We start from the raw sequence: 23,118 nt of genomic DNA, 5'->3' as shown, positions 1-23,118 counted from the left end.
GAAACTTTGCATATTTATTCCTTATACCCTAAGGATGATCCCTATTGTTTTTGGTGCATGCCCGACCCCCAGGGGCAGAGCCACGCCCATTTTTTGTATTTGTTGGTTTGTTGTCTACAGGCTGCATTTCTTAACGGATCATCTTGAAACTTTGCATACTTATTTCTTCTACCCTAAGGATCATCCCTATTGTTTGTTGTGCCTGCCCAACTCCCAGGGGCAGAGCAGCACCCATTTTCTCTTTGTGTGTCTGTGTGTCGCCAACAGGTCGCAATTCTTAATGAATCGTCTTGAAAACTTTTCATACTTATTCCTTATACCTTAAGGATGACCTCTGTTATTTATTTTTTTTTTTTGCATGCTCGACTCCCTGGGACAGAGCCACGCCCATTTTTTTTGTCTGTGTGTAACCTACCTGTCACAATTCTTGACAGATCCTTTTGAAACTAAACTTTGCATACTATTCCTTATACCCTAAGGATGATCCCTATTGTTTTTGGCAAACGCCCAAACCCAAAGGGCGGAGCCACACCCATTTTTATACACCCACATTTTCATGTGGACGTATTATGCCGTCGCCCCTGTCCATCCGGACTCCCGTCTACAATTTGTTTGTGGACACTCCAGAGGTACAATTTTGATCCCATTTTGACAAAACTTGAAATATAGGTCTATCTCCCAACGATGGTTGAGTTTGAAGTTCGTGAAAGTCGGACCTAAACTGCCGGACAAAATGGCCGCCCCTCATACGCATATAGTGTAAATATATGGAATATCAAGGTTTTGATCCAATTTTGATGAAAAACTTAAGATAGGTTTATATCACAAAGATCTTGGTTCGTTTCGATAATTGCGCATATCTAAAGTTACCTTCCTGGATTATGGCCACTGATTATTTCGATAATTGCGCATATTTGAACTTAGCTTCCTGGATTATGGCCACTGATTGTTCGAAAAATTGCATTTTTACCTTGTAGCCCCGCTAGAAGTCACAATTTGTATTCAATTTTAAAAAACGTTTAGGTATTTCACCGTTATACATCAATGGAAGTTGAGTTTGAATTTCTTAAAAATCTGATTAAAACTGCCGGACAAAATGGCTGCTCCTTGTACGCAAATTGTGTAAAAGTATGTAATACCAAGGTTGTGGTTATAATTTTATCTGATTTTGATGAAACTTAAAATATGTTTATATCCCGAAGATCTAGGTTCCTGTAGATATTCACGCATATTGGACCGTAACTTCTTGGATTATGGCCTCTGATTGTACGAAAAATCGCTTCTCTTTTTGGTGCTTGTTCTCTGTCCATCTCTTGCAAAATGTGGGTGTATCTTGCATAGCAATCACTTGTTCACTTACTCGTAATCACAGGAATTTTCAAATGAAAGGGCCGCGAAAACATCCTGGGCCGTGCCCACCAAATTTCTCTGAATTAGAATTGTCCAAAATTCGTTTGGCCATTCCAAGCGTTTGGCCACTTTCTCAAAGTTCAAGAAGAAACTTTTCACATCATGCTCATTGAATTTAGGTACGCACTGATGGGGGCATCTAATACAAACTTTAAGAGTTCTGACCTCTGACTCCCTGGTGGGGATTCATCCTATTCAGGCTTCTATTCTACTAAGTTCACACGACCCAAGACCGTCCAAATAAGATGTGGCTTGGTTGCCTGCGACGAAACTTCGACGTTCAGATGTTCACATATTGCCTTCACATCATCTTTCTAAGTTTTTCCTTAGAAATATTCTCCGCCAGTACAGTAGTCTGCATATTAGTTATGTGTTAACATTATTATAGACACTTGCGTCGAGTAAATCGTGTCATGTAACTTCCGCGCCTGTGCAGTATTTATATATATACGAGCGCCATGTTTTGATTGTGATCTTATGTTTTGGTCTGTCATTAAACCTGTTTTATAACAAGCCTGTGTTACACATATTCACTCCTTTCCTGACGTGGTGGCATCAGCTGGGGATGTTTTCAAACCGATTGGCGCCTCAAAAGCTCGAAGTAAACCAATTAAAGTAAGTTTGTCGTTGTGTGTTTCTACAAGTCACGTAGACAGTGGACTTCATTTCTACAGTGATTAGTTAAACAGACGCTGAACAGAATGGCCAACACCCAAAACAATGGTCGTTAACCGAACGTGAAACTTTACCATCGTTCGAATCATGGCAGGCGTATATTTTATATGTTTTGACAATTTCACAGAATTTTTAACAGATGGTGCTACATGGACAAAGAAATCATCTGCAAATCCAAATCGGGGGTTCACTAGCGACAACAATCGAGTTCCCGAAGACTTAGGCCGTACCGCTCAACAAAAAGTCTAAATGTTAGAGCTTATGCTCGGTCAAATATAACGAATTACGCTCCTATAATCTCAACAAATACCATCATTAAAAACTCTATTTTTTTTAGCTTTTCACAGTCTTTAAGATTACATTATGGGTTTCAAACCACCGGTGCATATTTTCTACATTTTACAGAAATAAAACCTAAGCCCGTGGAAAGACCTGAAACTTTATTTCAACGGATTATGTCATTTGTTGAGGACATCCTGCTCAAACAAGGCAGTGGACTCACCCATCATGGAGACCCCATTCTTACTGATGAAGATATGTCACCGACACTCGAAAAGCTCATCGTACTTTTCTGGCTTCGTCTTCTGTACGAGGAACTACCACGTCTTGTACGTCAGCGTTATGACACAGAACTCCGCCAGAGAACACTTGCGTCGATCAAGCCCGAGATAGCTCAAGCTTTGCCTTCACTTTTGGACGAACTAGTCACATCAGAGGAAGTCCGGATTATGAGATCAGCACAGACCCCCTTATCAAAGTGACAATAAACCCATTCAACCATATCCTAGGCGATAACCTTCCAAGTCACGGGTAAAAATGTGTCCCCAGTGTCGACAATCCGGTAGACCAGAGTTTCAACACTACCTTAGCCAATGTCCATACTTACCCGACAATGACCGCCTTTTTCTAACCAAGGCAAGGCATATCATGTCCCATCAGTTTCCAAACTTGGATGATCCAGAATTTAACCCAAGCTACCAGCTAGACGACATTAAAGACGACCCCAGCGTTAATACAGATCAAGACGCGTTGCTCCACGACAATCATCATACCTCAATGCCTTTTTAACCAGTTTCATCTACGCCAAACCATCGATTCTGGTGCAGAAACCAAAAATGAAATGAAATGAAATGGGGTTTAACGTCCTACTGTTTTGCTCCTAAACTGGGCTAATGAAGATGGGCATACGCCATTCAGTGTGCTATGAGGGAAATTTTGCCCGGGCAGCGGCGCTACGGCCTACTCTTTTATCGAATTCCAACTGCGAAGGGATATTTTACGTGCACGCCAATTTGTACACGGGACCCCGGTTTTTCGTCCCATCCGAACGACTAGTCAGCTGTTCTTGTTAGGCCCTCCGGGGCAGAAACATCATTAGATCTTCTGTTGCTCATTAGCCCAGACGGGGCAGCACAGTGGGACATTAACCCCCATTTCATTTCATTTCGTTTTATGAAACGAAATCGCTAATGTATACTTATTCTCCGAGAGACAGTCACTTCGTGAATTAAAAGGATACCCTTCGTTCCGCACTCATACAGTTATGCATACCTCTCGACGCCGTCATAAGTATCCGAGTTGATCCTGCGCCAGCCTTTAAGGGTCTTCTTGACGACCAACTCCTTCGGCAATATGGCATCAAATTACATATTGGCAGACACAAGAATATCAACAAAAACCCAGTGACTGAGCATGCAATTTTTTTTAACTTACTGAAGAATTACCTCGGTTTAACCTAGGCGGTGGATTTATTACTCCTTTAACTCTTGCCATCACTACCGCTAGGATGAATTCCAGAATACGCAGTTGAGGACTTTCCGCGCGAGAAATGTGGACACAATATGATAGTTTTCAAACGACCAGATACATATGTCCGATGTAAATCTTATCCAGGACCAGCATAACCAGCGTCTTACTAATCACAACAGTGGAAGGACTAAAGCCCTTGGCCAACAAAATCCTTCTTCTCCACCCGTCGAAACGGGCGACATTGTATATATAACTTGTGATGGTAAAAAAAACCCTCGCTGCTCGTGTTAGATATATCGTCATTTCAACCGGCGTAAATTGGTGTACTGAGAGTGACCGTGTTCCCGACCCAACACTCAGGGTCGGGGTATGATCTAGAACCAGAGGACCACAGACAAATCTACACAACCACCGATTTAATAATATATAATAATTTAATAATATTATTAATAATAAAATGATATTAGAAAAAAATGAGTACAAGTTCGAATATAAGAACTACAAATAATAAAATAATATTAGGACAAATGAGTATAAGTATAAATATAACAACTTTGATCAAAAACAATGTACAAGATTACTCACAGTATTCGGTTGACGTCTTCTTCGCTCTCGGCTTTGAAGTAATAATTTGTAGACAGTGCTGTACATATGTCTTCTCGGCGTTGCAGTAGTAATTCCAAAGTTGGTATATTTCGACGTGTTAGTCATCCACAACAATAATTCTAAACTAAGATTACAACAAAGAGATAATTTCTCTTAAAATAGCACAAAGTAAAACAAGGAGATAATTTCTCTTAAAACAGCACAATAAGTGCAACAGCACGAAATGGCAGTAAATCGAAGTATGAAGAGCTATGAAAGTCCTGCTACAGATGTCCAAATGTCGGGCCCGGCTTATAAAGTTTTAGAAGATTCTTAGGACCTTTTGGACCATTCTCGAATTTTTCACAACTCTCCAGAACCTTCCAACTTGTTCTAGAACCCTCCAGAACCTTCTAATTATTTCTAAACACTGTTTCCACAAGTTTCCATGGTTTCTAGAAGTTTCCATAGTTACAAAAGTTTTAAAGGATGATTCCAGACATTTTGATTGCACAAAATACTACATCTATTTTGTAAATTGAAAAATAAGTTCTGAATTATTTTTACTTTCTTTTTCTGTTTATAGACATTGTACATATGTCATTTTATTTCTTAAGTCTTAAAAACAATAGATTTCGGTAAACTATCATAACCTCATCACAGTTCCGGACAGAGGGTGGGAGGGGGTCCTTCTGGGCGCGAGAAAATGTTAATGTCGGCGTAAACCTGACATTCAACCGAAGAGGATCACAGACAGTATCACGAGTGAACTGTCCAGTCGATAACAACACAAACGCGACCCACGCCTCAGGTAAATGAAACCGCTAAGTTGAAAACTACTGCAGTCAGTTCAAGGTATTGCCCCACTAATTCTTTCGTGCTTTACGAAGCAATAAGTAAACTTTAATTACCTTTCTATACCCAGCCATCTACGATTCCAAACGTATAGAATATCACTTTCTTATTGTTCATTTCAGGTGAATTTGTGTTTTCTATGCAATATCTTACGAGTTCTTGTAACACAGATACAAACACATCCAAATGAACCTAGTAATTTCAGGTAATTTTTATTTTTAAAACAGTTACATACTTTTGAATTTTGTTGATCTGATGTGCTATTTGGAATAGTGATTTCACAAAAATATATGATTAAATATGGTCAAAACATTAATTGAACCTAGTGCGATTGCTTACAATTACAGTTGTTTTTTCGTGTGTTGGTGGAGGGGGGGGGGCTGTCACTGATGGTAATGGAACACAAAATCGGTTATATTTCAACAGTGGTTCTAGTTATGTGTGGTGCTGCCTCTTTAAGAAGATGGCTGCCCTGGGATTTATATGTATTACAATCACTTGTCCGTGTGTGTAAAATGTATTATATTTCTGTATTTTATTTTAAAATTGTGTTTGTAAAACATCACTGAGCAACACTTGTGTTGGATATTCGACGCTATATAAATGATAAATTATTATTATCTAATCTGGTTTTTACCTGCACGGTCTCCAGCTTGTCAGGAAATATTATCTGATAAAAATATGGGTCTGATTGTTCAAACAGTAAACTAGGAAAATGTGACAAAATTAGGCCTTTATTCGTTCCGGATTTTAACTATTTTAGTGGTCTACACTGCATATAGATCTAAGAATATCTTATTACGAGAAACCTGATTTTAAACACATTAGTGAATCAAGAAGTACATTAATCACACGAACATTGGAATTTCTATATTGTGTTTATGACCTATACCGGACTTTGTTAAAAAAATTTCAGACGAGCTTTAAAAGCAACGTTTGTGTTGATACCCTTATTTGGTGTACAGTTATTTGTAACAGTGTATAGAGTTCCAGCCGGAAATGTGGCGGCTGCAGGATATGAAAAGTTCACAACATTCGTCATAAATTCACAGGTTTGTTAATCAAAATAAATTTGAGTAAATTTGGAAATTGAATATAGTACATATAGTATGGTAAACGAATTTTCAGAAATGTATCTCACGACAATACCCTCACTTGATAGCGTCGATGACTGTCACTAATTTTTTTGATTAAAATAGAAACGTAGGTGGACTCGGCGGGTAAAATGCAATGGAAAAGAAAATACCTTTCAAAAATAGCTAAAGTGAGGATAGTCTGGCTTACAATAATTACGGACTGTTGTTTTTGAGCACCCCCGTGATCAATTATCAGCTGTAAAATGCTAACATGATATCTGCCATTTCATTGTAGCTAATCATTTGACGTTTCGGGTACAGTCGCCTCTTTATGTCACTACCTTGTTGTGTCTAGTGCATTTTTTTGCCCGAAGGGCTTTTTTCGTAAAAAAAATTGTATTGGAGTCCATTCATTCCGAAATTATTTTTTTATTTTTCAAGCATTTATAAGTGTGATTATTTTCAGGGTTTTTTCGTGGCTTTAATTTTCTGTTTCTTCAATGGAGAGGTAAGTTACATGAGTCTGGAATGGACAATCAGATTTTATATATATTTAATGATATTGTATTTTTATCTTAGAAATATAATTTCAATCTTGTAAAACAGTGTATTAATTTTATAAAAATGGATGGTCGTCTGTCTTAGGTTACCGTTGTCAGACTATGTCTGACCGGTGACCGTTAATTCTTTCCCGAAATGCATTTTGGGTCTCTCCTACGTACTGTTTGTCACATTGTCTACATGAAATTAGACAAGCCAACAGTGAGGCTGATGTCCCCCGCCGAAATCCCAAAATAAATAGATGACACATATTAATTAATCGCACATTTATTTTTTTCAAAAGTATCGAGCAATCAAACTATACACTATGTTTCATCACTCTCTATCAGATAGAATCAAGATTATCTTGTCCCAAAGCATCTACCAATGAAATTGATTAGCTCTGCTTAGCTTTAGCTTGAAATGTTAATCATTGAAATCAGTCAAGACATTCACCTAGTGAACATCTACATCAGGTTTAAACATTCTACCTCAACTAAAAGCAGAGTTTTTATGTTCCAAAGTCTTGACCAATCAAATTGCTTATCGCTCCTTAGCCAAGGCAGAGAATTCGCACAATCGAACTTAGTCAAGGTAATGATATAATGAATTTATATTCAGAGTTTCATCGCTCTCACTTCATTATAACCAAAGTCATCTTGCCCCTAAAGCATCAACCAAACATATTGCTTATCTCTGCCTGCCGTAAGCAGACAATGTTCATCATCGAACTCCATCAAGGGATTCACCTAATGAATGCCTACACCAAGTTTCAACATTCTACCTCAATTAGAAGGAGAGTTATTGTGTTCTAAAGTCTCGACCAATCAAATTGTTTATCGCTCTGCTTACCCTCAGCAGAAAATGCTCAGTATCGAACTTAATCAAGGTACTGATGTAATGAAACTATACACCAAGTTTCATCACTCTCACTTAATTAGAACTAAAGTTATCGTGTCCCAAAGCATCCACCAATCAAATTGCTTATCTCCGCTTAACCTAAGCGGAAAATGTCCATCTTCGAACTCCATCAAGGTATTGACCTAATAAACACCTACACCAAGTTTGAACATTCTAGCTCAATTCGAAAGAGAGTTATTGTGTCCCAAAAAAGTGTGACGGACAGACAGGCGGACGGACAGACAGACAGACAGACGGACGAGCCCATTTTAATAGTCCCCTGGTTTCTTCGAAAGGCGGGGAACAATAAATTATGTTTGAACTACTGCATGAAAGTTGGTCTAATATTGGGAATTGTGTGCCAGATGTCTTGTTATGGAAATGGTCGGATATGTTTATGATTTTGCATGTTTGACATATTGGGTGGCCTCAAGTGTTGTTTTTTATACGTCGGAGATAGCGTTTGGAGTATCACCTTCCTCTCAGTTTGCTAAATACCAGGGTAGGTGCTGACTCAAAGTCGGTCTTCTGAGTACATATCCTATGAAGACGGAGAATCTGAGATTTTATGATGCCAGAGAACATAATATGTTTTGGGTGAAAGGGGCTTTTGAACAATAATTGATGTGCATCGGTTTCCTTGAAAAATACTTTAGTTTCCAATTGGCCTGTGTTTTTGGTGTTGCTACTTTTAAAAACGGTAGTGTCAAGGAAATCTATGCTGTTATGACTTACATTTGCGGTTAATTTGACAGGTGGATTATGATTGTTCAGAATGTTGAAATGTTGGCAATGTTTGTAACACAATATCAAATTCTAAGAAAGTCACTGTCAAATGGCTTTTTATGTGACTTTAACTTAATAAGAACAGCCCCCCCCCCCCTTTAAATAACGCGGTTTCACAAAACAAGACCCTAAAATGTGCCGTGGCCACGATCCCATCGCACTTTAATACGTCCAATTCAAAGACACCTTTATTTTACAGGCCTGACAATTTAAACCTACTGTAATTATTGAATTCCGTCCTGTTTGTAATATTCGTATTACATGGAAATCGTATTCATAAATATAAACTTATATAAATACAAGATATTTCTATGCACCCGATAATTTCAAAAGATAGGTTGTCAGGCAACGAAGCATACGCCCACAGCAGCTAAATCGTCCGATTGGCTCGACAAGGGTTTCGCATATTTATTCTTTTGTAGGTAATTAGGGGCATTTACAAGACAATTTCATACAGTTCAGAATATAGTTTTTGTGGTTTGAGGGTTCACAAGGTTCTTTAAACTGAAACAAGGGCCTTAAATCTTGAAGTAATTTACAGAAAATTTTGAAATTTGACAGGCTTTTTCGTTTTACTAATAATATGCATATAAATGTCATACAGATTGGATGATAACTTTTGTCATTCGAACGTTCATTGACGGAAATTGCTAAAATTCAACAGACCTCCGTTTTACAAATTTAAATGAAGCATATAAATTTCATACATATCAGATAATAACTTTCAACAATTTAGCATTAACAAGGTTGAACAAAGTGAAACAAGGGCCATAACTCTAGAAGTAATTGTTGGAAATTGCTGAAATTCAATAGGCTTCGTGGGGTTTTTAACTAATCAAAATGAGCCATATAAATTTTATACAGATCGGATAATAACAAGGTGCAACAAAGTGAAACAAGGGCCATAACTCTATAAGTAATTAACTGAAATTGCTGAAATTCAATAGGCTTCTTCGTTTCACAAAGATCGGATGATAAATTTTGGCGTTAGAGCGTTCGCAAGGTTCAATAAAGTGAAACAAGGACCACAACTCTAGATGTAATTAACGGAAATTGCTGAAATTCAATAGGATTCTTCTTTTTACTAATTTAAATAACGCATATAAATTTCATACAGATCGGCAGATAGCTTTTGATGTTAGAGCGTTCACAAGGTGCAACAAAGTAATTAACAGAAATTATTGAAATTAAATAGGATTCTTTATCTCACTAATGTAAACAACATATTATATTGGCATTATTTAGCGTTTATTTAATTTGAATGAAATATAAAGCGGTTTTATTTCTTTTTAATTTATGCTGGTTTATTTTTTATACTTTTATAATTGGGTAATTACAATCACTATTTTCAATGTCATATTAGATACAAAGAACAGATATTCATTGTCATATTTGGCACTTCAAGGAAGGTTTGATGAAAACTGCCGCGTGCTGGTTTATCTATCCATGTTAGTATTCCTATAGGTTCTTGCATAAGATTTACTATTTAGCGTATCTTTGCTTTAGTGTGTTACGTTTATTTTCATCGGAAGACGTGTTCGTCGACGTCAACGTCAACCGACAATACTGCAAGAATTGGCCGTGACACTGCAAGGGGGGTGGGTCAGATTGCCCCAAATCATGATTGGACGGTTGATTAGGAGCATGCCACGACGAATTGCTGAATGTTTGAGGATTGGTGGAGCAATTACTCATTATTAAGACAAAAATCAAAAACGCCCATTTTCACTTTTGACGGTGTATCTCTTTGCGAGTGAAATGGGGCCGTCAGATAAGCCACCCATATGAACTGTTTATTATGTTCATGTGTACGGAAGTGGCCTGTTATTAACATACACTGGTTACCTCTAATAAAAACAGCAGTGCATTTCCGCAGTTTTGTATTGTTTCTGAATATCCCCTACTTTTTTTTAAGAGTATATATAAGCGGAATTGACTAAATTTATACAAGAAATAACCCGAACAAGGTCTCCATCATCCTGGCACGGGCAAGGATTAGGTTTACGAGTTTGGGGGAGAAGTTTTAGTCTCCACATTCGCACTGACCTAAGATGATGGAAATTTAGTTCGTGATATTTCCTATATAGTTTTATACATTTAATTGAGACACAAAGCTGGCTTGTGGCGCTGGTCTTTGTTTTTGGCGGCGATGGTCTTCTGGTATTTTTGTTTCTGAAGAAAAAATAAAATTAAATTGAGTGCTTGTTATAACCTATTTCCCAAGACTTTCAAGTGTTATTAGCCAATTAGGCTCATATTATATTACTAATTCCATATCTGGTAAATAACGAACAACAAACTAGCTCGTTGTTCGTTATTCGCGAATACCAAATTCCAGCTCTGAACTTTTCCCATGAGTACCAAGGTGCCCTGAAAATTTCAAGGCGATACCTCCATTCCTTCAAGGCGTTTGTTCTTGGCATGACCTGTCAGAATCGCAAAAAAGGGTTCAGACGGCATTTTGATGGGACGCCGAAAGTCTTTTAACACCGACACCATTACCGTTGTTTACAGAACCTTGAAATTTAGAGTGAATATGTATAATAACATCTTACGGTACATATTGCAATCCCATCTGATTCCGATTCCAAGAAATGATTTCTGGGCAAAAAAGGGGTTGGGTTTTTTTTTGCATAAAAATGCGTTTTTTAATTTGTTTTAAATTGTTCCTGCAACCCAAATGTGTCGCATCTTCCATGCGGGATAGGTATTAGTATTATACGCATCCTGGCAAAATTTTAAATTTTTTGGACTACGGGAACAGTGTCCGTTTTTCAAAAAAATAAAACTGCAAAAATCGCCAAAAATCTTAAAGGGGGTGCACAATATTCATATCTATCACATATTAAAAGCAGAAATCTGCGAACTCGAGAACAATAATAATTCGATAAAATACGCCCATAGAAAACTGTTTTTGAGAGGTGACAGTGGTTTTCGACCAATCTACCCTGAATAGCACCCTGTTCTCCTTTTAATACGTGATAAATTTCAAGGTCCTACGACCACGGGGGCGATGCATGTGTAGTCCAAAAAACACTTTTTCGGTCAAAAACCGGCTTTCTATGGGTGCAATTTTGGTTGCAATCCATCTTAGGTCGGCCATTGTGAATCCAGGCTTTTGTCTAATTAATTTCAGTTTTTCTTCAAATAAAGCAATACAATACCCAATTTTCTTGATTTTCTTTTTATTGCAATAGTGTCCTGGATTTTAAAGTTTGTATTAAAATTAGAACTCTGTAGAGTTTGGAATTAATCAAATATAAGCAACAATTTTGATTTCTTAAACTGAAGTCTCCTTAGACATTCGTGCACTATTAATGAAATTCCATTTAGAAAAATACTTAAAGCGGAAATTGCAAATTTTCTAAGAAAGTCAAAACGTAATTATTTCTATGTCTTTTGCTCAATAGGTTGTCAACTCACAATTATACGATCATAGGTGTCATTCTCACACTTAAGATTCATTTACACAGGAAATAATGACACAATTACCTCCCTTGTTTTCTATTCTCCACCATGGAGTAGCGATATTCAAACGTTTGAAAATGAAGAAGAAAATGATATTTTTGCCAATTTCTCAGCTGGCAATAGTGAATTATAGGATTAATAGGATTATTCTTTAACAAGGTAGGACTGTGTATGGATACCATCTATTTTCAGGCTTTATTTTAATAAATTTTAAAAATATAACTTTAAAACTTGCAATTTCCGCTTTAAAATTATGGAAAAGAACAGAATTGGATAATCAACGCGGTGAATAAATGCTTATACAGAACTACATATCAAAGACTGATTAATACGTACATTAAAAATGATAAAAAAGAAAATTCCGAGTTTTTAAATTCCGAGTTTTCGTTTTTACACTATTTTTTAAAACGAAAAGTCGGATTTCTCGGAATTATTTGTGCCGAAAACTCGGATTTTTTCCGAGTTTTTGACAAAACATTGAGTCAAAACCTAAATTCCGAGTTTCTCGAGACTTCCGAGTTTTCGATATGTCCTATTTATTTTCTTTATGTTACATGGACTAAATGTTGCCTTTAAGTTTGTGTCGGACGTGCTAACGTGTGATCAAATCAGTTTTATTTTATTTTCGCCATATTGAGAAACTAAGTATGGCCTTTCTAAAGATGACAAACGGGATGTCTAGCAGTGGTCCTGATTCGTTTGGATTACTAGATACTCTGTGTGTACAAGTATAACGTGTGCTATATGAACTTGAATGTCCATACAATTTATATAATCAGAGAAACTAATTTCGGTACGTTTCTTTTCTTCGGAGAATGCCATAGGATTTAGTCTTTAGCTCAACTTAATATTTCATAATTCAGCATTTTCGGTTTCAGGTATCTACATACATCAGAAGAACATGTACAAGATGGCAACTGTTGAGACCAGGAATAACCATGCCAAAGGTGCACACAACAGCAACCAGTTGTAACATGAGTCAGCGCGGTGAGGAATCAAGGGAAATCAAGAACGGTAACCCCCTTATAGACGACCCGCGTGACCTCAATCTACCGTTACGTACACAGAAAATAGAAATGTACGAAAAGAAATACGGTTATCTACCTTTAAATGATGATAATCAGACAATGGTGGCACAGATGTAGGCTAACAATATGCGGTTGTTGTAATGAACTGTTCAGTTCATTCCGCCAATTTTGTCTGCGTTATTACAACAAACGACGGAGGTGTTCGATTAAAGAAGCAGAAGGTAGAGTAATAAATGGATTACCTACTATGAGGACGTAAACTGTGGATATACGTGATGGAGTTCTTACATATTATTTTTATACGCCCACATTTTCATGTGGACTTATATTGTCGTCGCCCCTGTCCGTCCGGACGTCCGTCCGTCCGTCCGTCCACAATTGTTTGTGGACACTCTACAGGTCACAATTTTTATCCGATTTCAACTTCCTCGTTCGCAAATAGCGTAAAAATATGGTATATCAAGGTTGTGGACCCTCTAGAGGTCACAATTTTCTTCTGATTTTGATGAAACTTAAAATATAAGTCTATAACCCAAAGATCTCGGTTCCTGTCGATATTGGTGCATATTGTACGAAAAATCGCGTTCTTGTGGACCCTATAGCGGTCATAATTTTTATCCGATTTAAAAAAACCGTTTGAATATATCACCGTTACACCCTAAGGATGGTTGAGTATGAATTTCGTAAAAATCGGACCAAAACTGACCGACAAAATGGCCTCCCCTCGTACTCAAATAGCGTAAAAATATGGTATATCAATGTTGTGGTTCCTCTAGAGGTCACAATTTTCTTCTGATTTGATGAAACTTGAAATGTAAGTGTATAACCCATAGATTTCGTTCCTTTCGATATTCGCGCATATCGGATAGTAACTTCCTGAATTATGGACCTTGATTGTACGAAAAATTGCGTTTTTACCTTGAGGCCCCTCTAGATGTCACAATTATTATCCGATTTAAAATAACGTTCAAATATATCACTGTTACACCGTAATTTTGGTTGAGTTCGAATTTTGTGAAAATCGGGCCAAAACTGCCAGACAAAATGGCCGCCCCACGTACGCAAATAGTGTATAGCATCTGGTATATCAAGCTTGTGGACCCTCTAGCGGTCACAATTTTGACCTGATTTTGATGAGAGTTGAAATACATGTTTATAACCCAAAGATCTTGGTTCCTTTCGATATTCGCGGGTATCGGATCTTAACTTCCTGAATTATGGCCCATGAATATACAAAAAATCAGGTTTTTAGCTTGCCGTACATGTAGAGGTCACAATTTTTATCCGATTTAAAAAAAACGTGTGAATGTACCACCATTACACACTAAGATCTTGGTTCCGTTTGATAATCGCGTATATCCGAACGTAACTTCCTGGATAATGGCTCCTGATTGTTCGAAAAATCGCATTTTTAGCTTGCGATTTTAAAAACCGTTTAAATATTTCACCATTCCACTATAACAAAGGTTGAATTCGAATTTCGGGAAAATCGAAATGAAACTGCACGACAAAATGGCCGCTCTTTGTACGCAAATTGGGTAATGGTATGAATTACGAAGGTTGTGGACCCCCTAGAGGTCACAATTTTTATCATATTCTCATTTCTGATGAAACTTAAAACATATCTTTATATCCCAAAGATCTAAGTCCCTTTTGATATTTGCGCATTTCAGACCATAACTTTTGGATCATTGCCCCTGATTGTACAAAAAAATCCCATTTGTTTTTTCCATCTCTTGCACAATGTGGGCGTATCCTGCCTGGCAGCCGCTGGTTTGTCAAAGTTACGAATCTCTGTGTTGCGCTATGACGTTTTGGATGATAGAATTGTCTCCCTTATAATCAATTCTTGTTTCGTGAAAGTGTTCAGTTTTAATTACATGGCTTTATTGCTAGCGACGTGAAGTTAGCTTGTTGTTAGGTATTCGCGAATAACGAACAACGAGCCAGTTTGTTGTTAGTTATTCGCGAATACCGAACAATAAACTGGCTCGTTGTTCGTTATTCGCGAATACCAAACAACGAACCACAAGATAACTTCACGTCGCTCTTCATTGCTTGGCTCTTTGACATATTGCATTACCACCATATCCCGCAATTCTGTAACATTATTTAAGACTTTGTCGTGATAAATTTGTTCTTTTTTTTGGTCAATTGCTTCGTATGGTTGTCACTATGCCGCTACCATCTACGATTTATATACCTATGTCCCAATGTAAGTTTTACAAGGGACAACCTTGTGGAGAAAATCTGATTAAACTTGAATTGAATATGGAATGTTCCTTTAAATGTAGATCTTGATGGAAATTCGGGATGTTGATGTTGAATGTTGTTGAGTTTTGTATTAGGACGACGGGAACAAAGGCATTTCTAATCAAGCATTAAATTGTATTGTGAACTTTTGGGATCCAGGAATAGCCTGGTACCATTTATAGCTAAACAAATAAATTTGCACATATTGGATGTTATGAATCTTGGGCACACGACGTGGTTACATCGTGTGACAAACAGACCATAATGTTCGTTGCCAGGTAACTAATTTGCTTTTTTTTTTATATCATCCGGTGCCAACTGTAGATGTTAAGTTGTATGAACTATTTTTGCTGTAAATGAGAAAGACTGACTGCGTACAATACATATTGGAATAAAATGCAACATTAATTATTGTGCTCAAGGTCATAAAAAGAAAGAGCAATGCTGGTGGATTGGATGAAATTATTTTTACAAAATTTGTAAATAGAAAAGCTTAATTTATTTATTTGTTGTTGTTTTTAAAAATAACATAAAAATTGTTGTTATTTATTGCTATGACCACACTAAGAGTTATTTCCATTTTAAGGATTTTTTACACGTGGTGGATATTTGAAATGAAATTTGCATTTTTACTGAAATTTATGTAACTATTTGTTGTGACTCTATTTTATCTCTTTTTCAATTGTTTGTATACACCAACATTTTCATGTGTACATTTATGCCGTCGCCCCTATCCACCCGGAAGTCTGGGCATCCTTACAGGTCACAAATTTAATCAGCTTCTGGATTATTGCGCCCGATTGTACAAAAATCGCGTACATAGCTTGTGGACCCACTATAGGTCACACATTTTATTCGATTTTGATTAACGTTGAAATGTATGTTTATTACACAACAATCGCGGATGAGTTCAATTTTTCTGGAAATCGAACCGTAACTTCCCGTTAAAATTGACCTTTACGCAAATAATGGTAAAGCATGTAATATATAAACCAAGGTTGTGGACCCTCCACAGAGGTCACAATTTTTGAATGATTTAGGCTAAAATTAAATATGGATTAAAGATCAAATTATCTTGGATGAGTTAGATGATTTTAGTGCGCATCGGACTTCAACTGCGTAGGGTCCAGAGTGTCACTTTTCCAAGCGATAGAGGCTGCAGCTGTTAACGAATATTTTTCACATTGGATGTGAGGCACTGGGACAATGAGAGGATGAGCGCTATCGATTTTCTCTGTTCACCGTCCCATCTCTTGCAAAAAATGTGGACACATCTTGCATTGTCACTGCTTGTTATATTCATGTTCGTAATACTACGAAAAGTTAAAGCTCAGAGAGTTTAGAGAAAATGTGATTTATATTATCAATCCCCAGTCCAATATACAAAATATTTCTTCATTTTCGAAAATCTTTCACTGGCTTGCTTAAAGCAAATGTATTTTGTACGGGCGTTTGGTTTACTCCATGATAACGCTACCAATGTTGAACATAAAATGGATTGACGTATTTAGAGTTAAATTTTCCAGATTTTTGAACAGGTCACCTGTATTTTAGCCTAGGTGTAATAAAAAGCACTTGACAATTTTGGACTTTTAATCCACTGACACACAAAATAAGTTTATAATTACGCATTGTCAAATAAATAAAATAAACTTTGCTTTAATTGTAAGTTTTATAATATCATAAAATAATAATATTATTTAGCGTCTGGATAGCAAAGGTGTGCTCATGGACGTATGTATCAATGCCTCGTAAATATATGTAAGTGCATGTTTTTTAAACTCTCCCTAAAAGAGGATTTTAGCGCGAAGATAAGAAATTTCGTGTGATTATAAAGTAGTTACCTCCCTTCAATTAGGTGACGTTAAAATCTGATATAGACCCGTCAATTTCTGAAAAAAAGAGGATCAAGGTCAACCCCTAAAACAAATTGCAGGAAAGATTTTTTTTTGACGGTTTCTGAAAGTGTTTGGTGTACTGAGGAACATCCCAAAAGTTTACCAAAATTGGAGTACTGGAATGTCCCAAATTTGAGGGTAAAGTTCAGGTTTTTAAGCCGTTTTCCTTTACATTTTCAGACAAGCGTCAATTTTTAAGTGAAACACATGAAACTGGCGCCTTGCTTTGGGTTCATAAATGTCCGATGCTCTCTTAAACCATTTTCGGGGATATCATTACACCAGAAACATGCTGCCCAGAACCCAACTTTACGAAAGGGCATAGCCCTGCACTGTTTTATCATAAAATAGTAATTCTGGTCACTAAATTAATGTTTTTGGGGTCATTCTTTCATTTGAAGATATACCCAGTGGGGTTAACTGGTCCCTTATACCCTAACCCCCACAACCTGCGACCAAGAACCTATATTTACGAATAGGCTTAATTTTGGTATCTGAACTAAGGTTTTGGGGGTCAATAGTTTATTTGAAGATATACTCAGGGTGATATCTTATGCCATTTTCGGGCTATTCACTGCACTTCTTCATCACTTACTGGCATATTTGGTACGTACATGCCTTTTAGTCCCTATCCCCTATAACCTGATGTTGTTGGGAGATGAGTAGGCTAAAGCAAGACAAGCAAATAGATGTGTAAGAAATTATTTAGAAATTTGTTCTTCATAGAATGAAGCGTGCTGTCATCTAATTGATTTCTAAAACACTTGGAGTTGCTTTTCATTTAGTTTCTATCATTCAGACAAATATTCTACAAATATTAGTCTGGATGGGTTGTCAACAATTGAGAATAACAGGTCATTGGCTAAATTATCCGGTCTTTTACATTATCGTGAACAAAGTCTAAGGGAGGTAACTAGCCCTAAAACAAGATGTCGTCGCCCATGAAATTAATTTAAGAATTGCCATTTCAGAAAATCCTTTTGCTTGCCACTTCAATATCCAACATTCTTAATATATATAATTGAAATTAAAGATGGCAAAATAAAACTACATTTTTATGCTACTGTGTGAACCATCGTAAATTTTAAACGCATTTCTTCGATTATGAACAAACTACTTAACTTTCGTTATTATAAACTTACCTGTGTGTTTGAAATCAATTCCCGTCTAATAAAATCCATTGCACAACTAAATATTCCAACGTATAAAAAAGTTCTCTCTTGACGAATTTGACTATTTACTTGTATTTTCGACTGAGTAGACGACAACAATGATTTCGTTACGTGTTGGACGACCCCATTGCAGCTGTTGAGGGGGTGGTTTAATTTTGACAGATAGTTTGATAACCACGTGTTGCAATGAAAACAAAGCGCGATCATTACGATCGTTTGCATCTATATACACGGTCCATGTTGAAACCATTGATCGCCAGTCTATCAAATTTTATTCACAATGAAAATATCACTGATACTCGTAAAAAATAAAGTTATATATAAACTAAAAATATGTTACTAATTTATCATATTAAAGATAATCATGGGTAATATTTAAGGCCCGTAAAACAAATGTGATTGTTGTTGTGCAGCATGTGTGTTCAAAAGAAAATTATCTCATCCGAGTAGCTTATCAAATAATTAAAACAAAATATTTCAAAAGATGTACAGTTATAAAATTTGCAGAGATTTTACTAGAATGTAAAAGACGGCAACAAAATAAAAGAATATGGACAGTTATGTGTGTGAACGCCCAAACTCAATGCCGAGCCGAGATATTTACTGTAGCTTTTTCTTAAACCAAACTTGAATTGTCGTAAAAGTGCCGATTTGCTATGCTGTCACCCCTTACACGAATGATATCTCCCGGAAAGTGACGTAATCAGCTTCCATATTGGTATTTTTCTGTGTCAAAGTTTGTGGGAATTAAATTTTTCAAGAGAGAATTTTTTTATTCGTTGGGATAATTAGTTGTGCAGTGGATTTTATTTAACGGGAGTCGATTTTAAACACAGAGGTAAGTTTATAATAACGAAAGTTTAGTAGTTTGTTCATAATCGAAGAAATGGGTTTTAAATTTACGATGGTTCACACAGTAACGTTTTCACCGCGATAGCGGCTCTTCAGACATTTATTAAACAATAATTCAATTAACAATAGTCTATGACGTCACAATGTCATAGTTACATTATTAGGCAAGGGTAGTTATTTTTTAGCCTACAGACTATACAAATATTCAATTCCACCACGGTCTTTATTTTATTTAATTTAATTTAATTTAATTTATATTACCAAAGAGCAGCTTTAATTAACTATTCCACTATATATACATCAATAGATGTATGAAGTTAAAACCGTAGTAGTGTTAATATAGAAAAAAAATAAAGGTTAAAAATGCCTTAAGAAAGTATATACTATTGTTTAATTGTCTACATGTTTCGCCTGAGCTTGTATGTCTTGACAAGCTCAGGCGAAACATGTAGACAATTAAACAATAGTATATACTTGTTTAGGCATTTTTAATCTTTATTTTATATATATATATATATATATATATATATATATATTAGAATAGTTAATTAAAGCTGCTCTTTGGTAATATATAATTGAAATTAAAGATGGCAAAATAAAACTACATTTTTATGCGAACGTTTTCACCGCGATAACGGCTCTTCGGGCATTTATTTGTTTAATAAATGCCTGAAGAGCCGCTATCGCGGTGAAAACGTTAGCATAAAAATGTAGTTTTATTTTGCCATCTTTAATCTCAATTATATATATATATATATATATATATATATTATCCAAAATTATTATCACAACCGCAAAGCTGCACTACTTTGTTTCACGGTAAATGATGAAAAGATAAAAAAGAGTGTGCCGACACAAACTGATTTCAACACTGGTTTAATAACATTTTAACATTTTAAAGTACTTTTCGTCCGTCTTGGGACTATTCATAAATAATGTCATTGTATAAAGATGGACAGTATAGTATATTTATACATATTTACATAGTAACACTGTATATAACCTTTTACCAAATTTTGACAACAGACCCAGACCCTCCATATGTTGAAGACGAGGAGGTTCTGGGTGACCGAGACTAGAACAACTTTTGCTAAAATAAGCGCCATTCTCAGTTTGCTGAGCTATACAACGTCAAGATAAGACCAAAGTTCAATACATTATGCAAATTTGGTCATTATTTCATTTGTAGATATACCCAGTGGTGGTGGGCCCTTGCACCATTTTCTGGTGTACGCCTATTCCACATTCTGCGACCGAAAACCCAAATGTGCGAATAGGCATAACTCTGCGCAGCTTCATTGCAAATTTGTTACCTGAACGTATGTTTTGGGGGTCAATATTTTTTAGCAATATTTTTATTCAGATTTGCATCTGAATAGGGATTGGGGAACAGACATAGCCTATATTAAACCCCTCTCCCTGTCAGATAAAGATACATGTATTTACATTTTAGACATAAGTAATCAACGTACACGTGAAATTATGATTACAGTGATTGTGTTATAGCTGTCTCTGGAATAGAATGACATTTTAGAAATAGACAAGTAATGTACAAGTGAAAATGTAGTTACAATAAGTGCGTTATAGTTGTCCCTTGAACCGTCTGGTGATTTGGGAAAAGGAGTGGACAATTTTAAAAATATTGAGTAAGTTTTCTATGTCGTAAATTCCGTGCAATAAGTGTAAGACAATATTGTTTTGATAGATAGTCGGTAAATTATTTATTGTATTATTTCGGGCATCTGAATATAAGGAGCAATTCAATAAAAAATGTTCGGTATCTTCAAAGTGATGATCACATTTGCAGCATGGATTATCAGAAATATGACTTAACAATTTATGTCCGTTTAGATTGTTGCAAGAGAGACGCAGTTTACAATTAACAATTTGGTTTGTGCGGGATCTAAACGAAAAAATGTTTAGTGGTGTTGAATCTTGAGCCATAAGTTTCGAATTGAAAATATTTAGAGATATTGAATTTTTTGTGTCCATCACACTTAGTTTGCTCCATTCTCTAATTGACGAATTGGGGGTCAATACTTCAGTTGAAGATATCCCCAGGGTCCCTTATACCATTTTCGGGGTACTTCATTACAAACTGGAATATTTGGTATGTACACGTTTTGGGAGGATACCCCGACCCCCATAACCTGCTGTCGTGGAAGATGAGTGAAGCAAGACAAACAAATAGACGTGTAAGACACCATTTACCAATTTGCTCTACATAGAATTAATCGTGCTGTCATTTAAAGAATTTCGCCTGTCCAACCTCGTGGGTTTTCTCCGGGTCCTCCGGTTTCCTCCCACTGCTAAAGACCCCTACGCGCAAGCGAATTATTGAAATAAAATTAAACCATATTTTAGTCCCAAAATTACCTATTTTGTGTCGAGTGGACGTTAAACCCCATTTCTCTCTCTCTCTCTATTTAAAGAATTTCTAAAACACATCGAGTTGCTTTTCATTAACTGGACAAATTTTGCTAAAATAAGCACCATTCTTAGTTTGCTGGACTATACAACGTTATAGTTTGCATCACATTTAATGTTATTCGTACAAGCTTGAGGTAACGCCAAAGTTCAGTACATTATGCTGAATTATGCTGCACGAGCTATTTGAAATAATGATGTGGCTTTTTCAGTTTTATTCTACTGTATGAGAAGCCCACTGTGTAACAATTCTTGGAAGTTTACATGCCAAATCACATTCCATTTATGACTTAATTTATATGCCACATAGTAAAGCCAACAGTTTAAGATATGATTATCTTTATTTCCTCAATAATGAGATTACATAAGAGTAAAGAAAAAAAAATATAAAGTAGAGTGAAAAATATTGTTAAAATATAGAACATCAGTCTATTTACACTTCAGTTAAACAGTTCGTCACGAGGGTCCACATTTCACTTAAACCTGCACTAACTAGACACATAAATCTTGTCCATTCCGCAGCTGACATCTGATCAGGGCGCATAAGATCTGTTCGGGATCCTAGTAGGGTTTCTATTAAAATATCTTCATCACTGTTCCACAGATCATTAAATAAATTGATATCTATTTCATTTAAAATGTTCTCATATAGTCTATCCCTTTCTTTATATAGCTTAACACAGTTCAGCATAAAATGCTTACACATCACGTTTCCATCAGTTTTTAAGATGGCCAGCCTAATTATGATATTAATACAATGCCTATATTGTCTATTATGGTTGCATATTTTCCATAAATCACAAAATGTTACGTCTTGGTGAATGTTACCAATTCTTGTCAGGTCTCCCTCCGAGGTTATTTTTGTCCACCACGTATTTTCCGCATCTAGAAGTGTCTTGTCGATTAGTTTCTTCCATACAGGTTTGCTTACCACTTCCATTCTGTCCAGGTAGTTGCTGGTGACATGTACAAGTTGGTATTTGTCGAGGACAGGAAATATATAAGCAACAAATCCCTTTTGTTTGTTGTTACCAAATTATTGAAGATTACAAAATGTCTGATCAGGTAAGCCTGTAAATAATTATATGAACTGCGTCTACTACAATATAGCCTACTGTGTGAACCATGGTAAATTATAAACGGATTTCTTCGATTGTGAACAAACTACTGAATAATTGTTATTAAAAACTTGCCTATGTGTTTGAAATCACCTCCGGTTGAATAAAATCCATTGCACAATTAAATATCCAAACCAAAACAAAAGTTCTCTCTTGAAAAGTCAATGTTTTTGCTTGTATTTTCGACAGTGTCCATCACAACATTACACATGTCACGTCATGAGCTAAACCATCATAATATGTTGAAGGGGGGTAAAGGTTGAATCACGTGTGTTGTAATCACAACAGCGCGCGACCGTTTCGGGTTTTTGAGTTTGGGCAACACA

The 23,118-nt window shown here is 36.2% G+C and overlaps 1 long non-coding RNA gene and 1 other non-coding gene across 2 annotated transcripts in view; one reads left to right on the top strand and one right to left on the bottom strand.

The window, feature by feature from the left end:
• The window catches only part of LOC130013095 (uncharacterized), a 139,168-nt gene extending 134,500 nt beyond the window's left edge, over positions 1-4,668 (bottom strand). The window contains exon 1 of the long non-coding RNA XR_008788443.1: positions 4,420-4,668. This is a non-coding gene — a long non-coding RNA (uncharacterized LOC130013095). The remainder of the gene's footprint in view (positions 1-4,419) is intronic.
• A 484-nt stretch (positions 4,669-5,152) lies between these two features.
• On the top strand, positions 5,153-14,969 carry LOC126809757 (uncharacterized). The gene is made up of 4 exons (XR_008788446.1): positions 5,153-5,479; positions 6,191-6,326; positions 6,817-6,858; positions 12,923-14,969. It is a non-coding gene; the product is annotated as an uncharacterized LOC126809757 (transcript).
• The last annotated feature ends 8,149 nt before the right edge of the window (positions 14,970-23,118 follow it).

The sequence above is a fragment of the Patella vulgata genome, chromosome 1 (assembly GCF_932274485.2).
Source record: "Patella vulgata chromosome 1, xgPatVulg1.2, whole genome shotgun sequence".
NCBI lineage: Eukaryota > Metazoa > Mollusca > Gastropoda > Patellidae > Patella > Patella vulgata.
The sequence above is the reverse complement of the archived record's forward strand: the minus strand, read 5'-3'. Positions and strand labels throughout refer to the sequence as shown.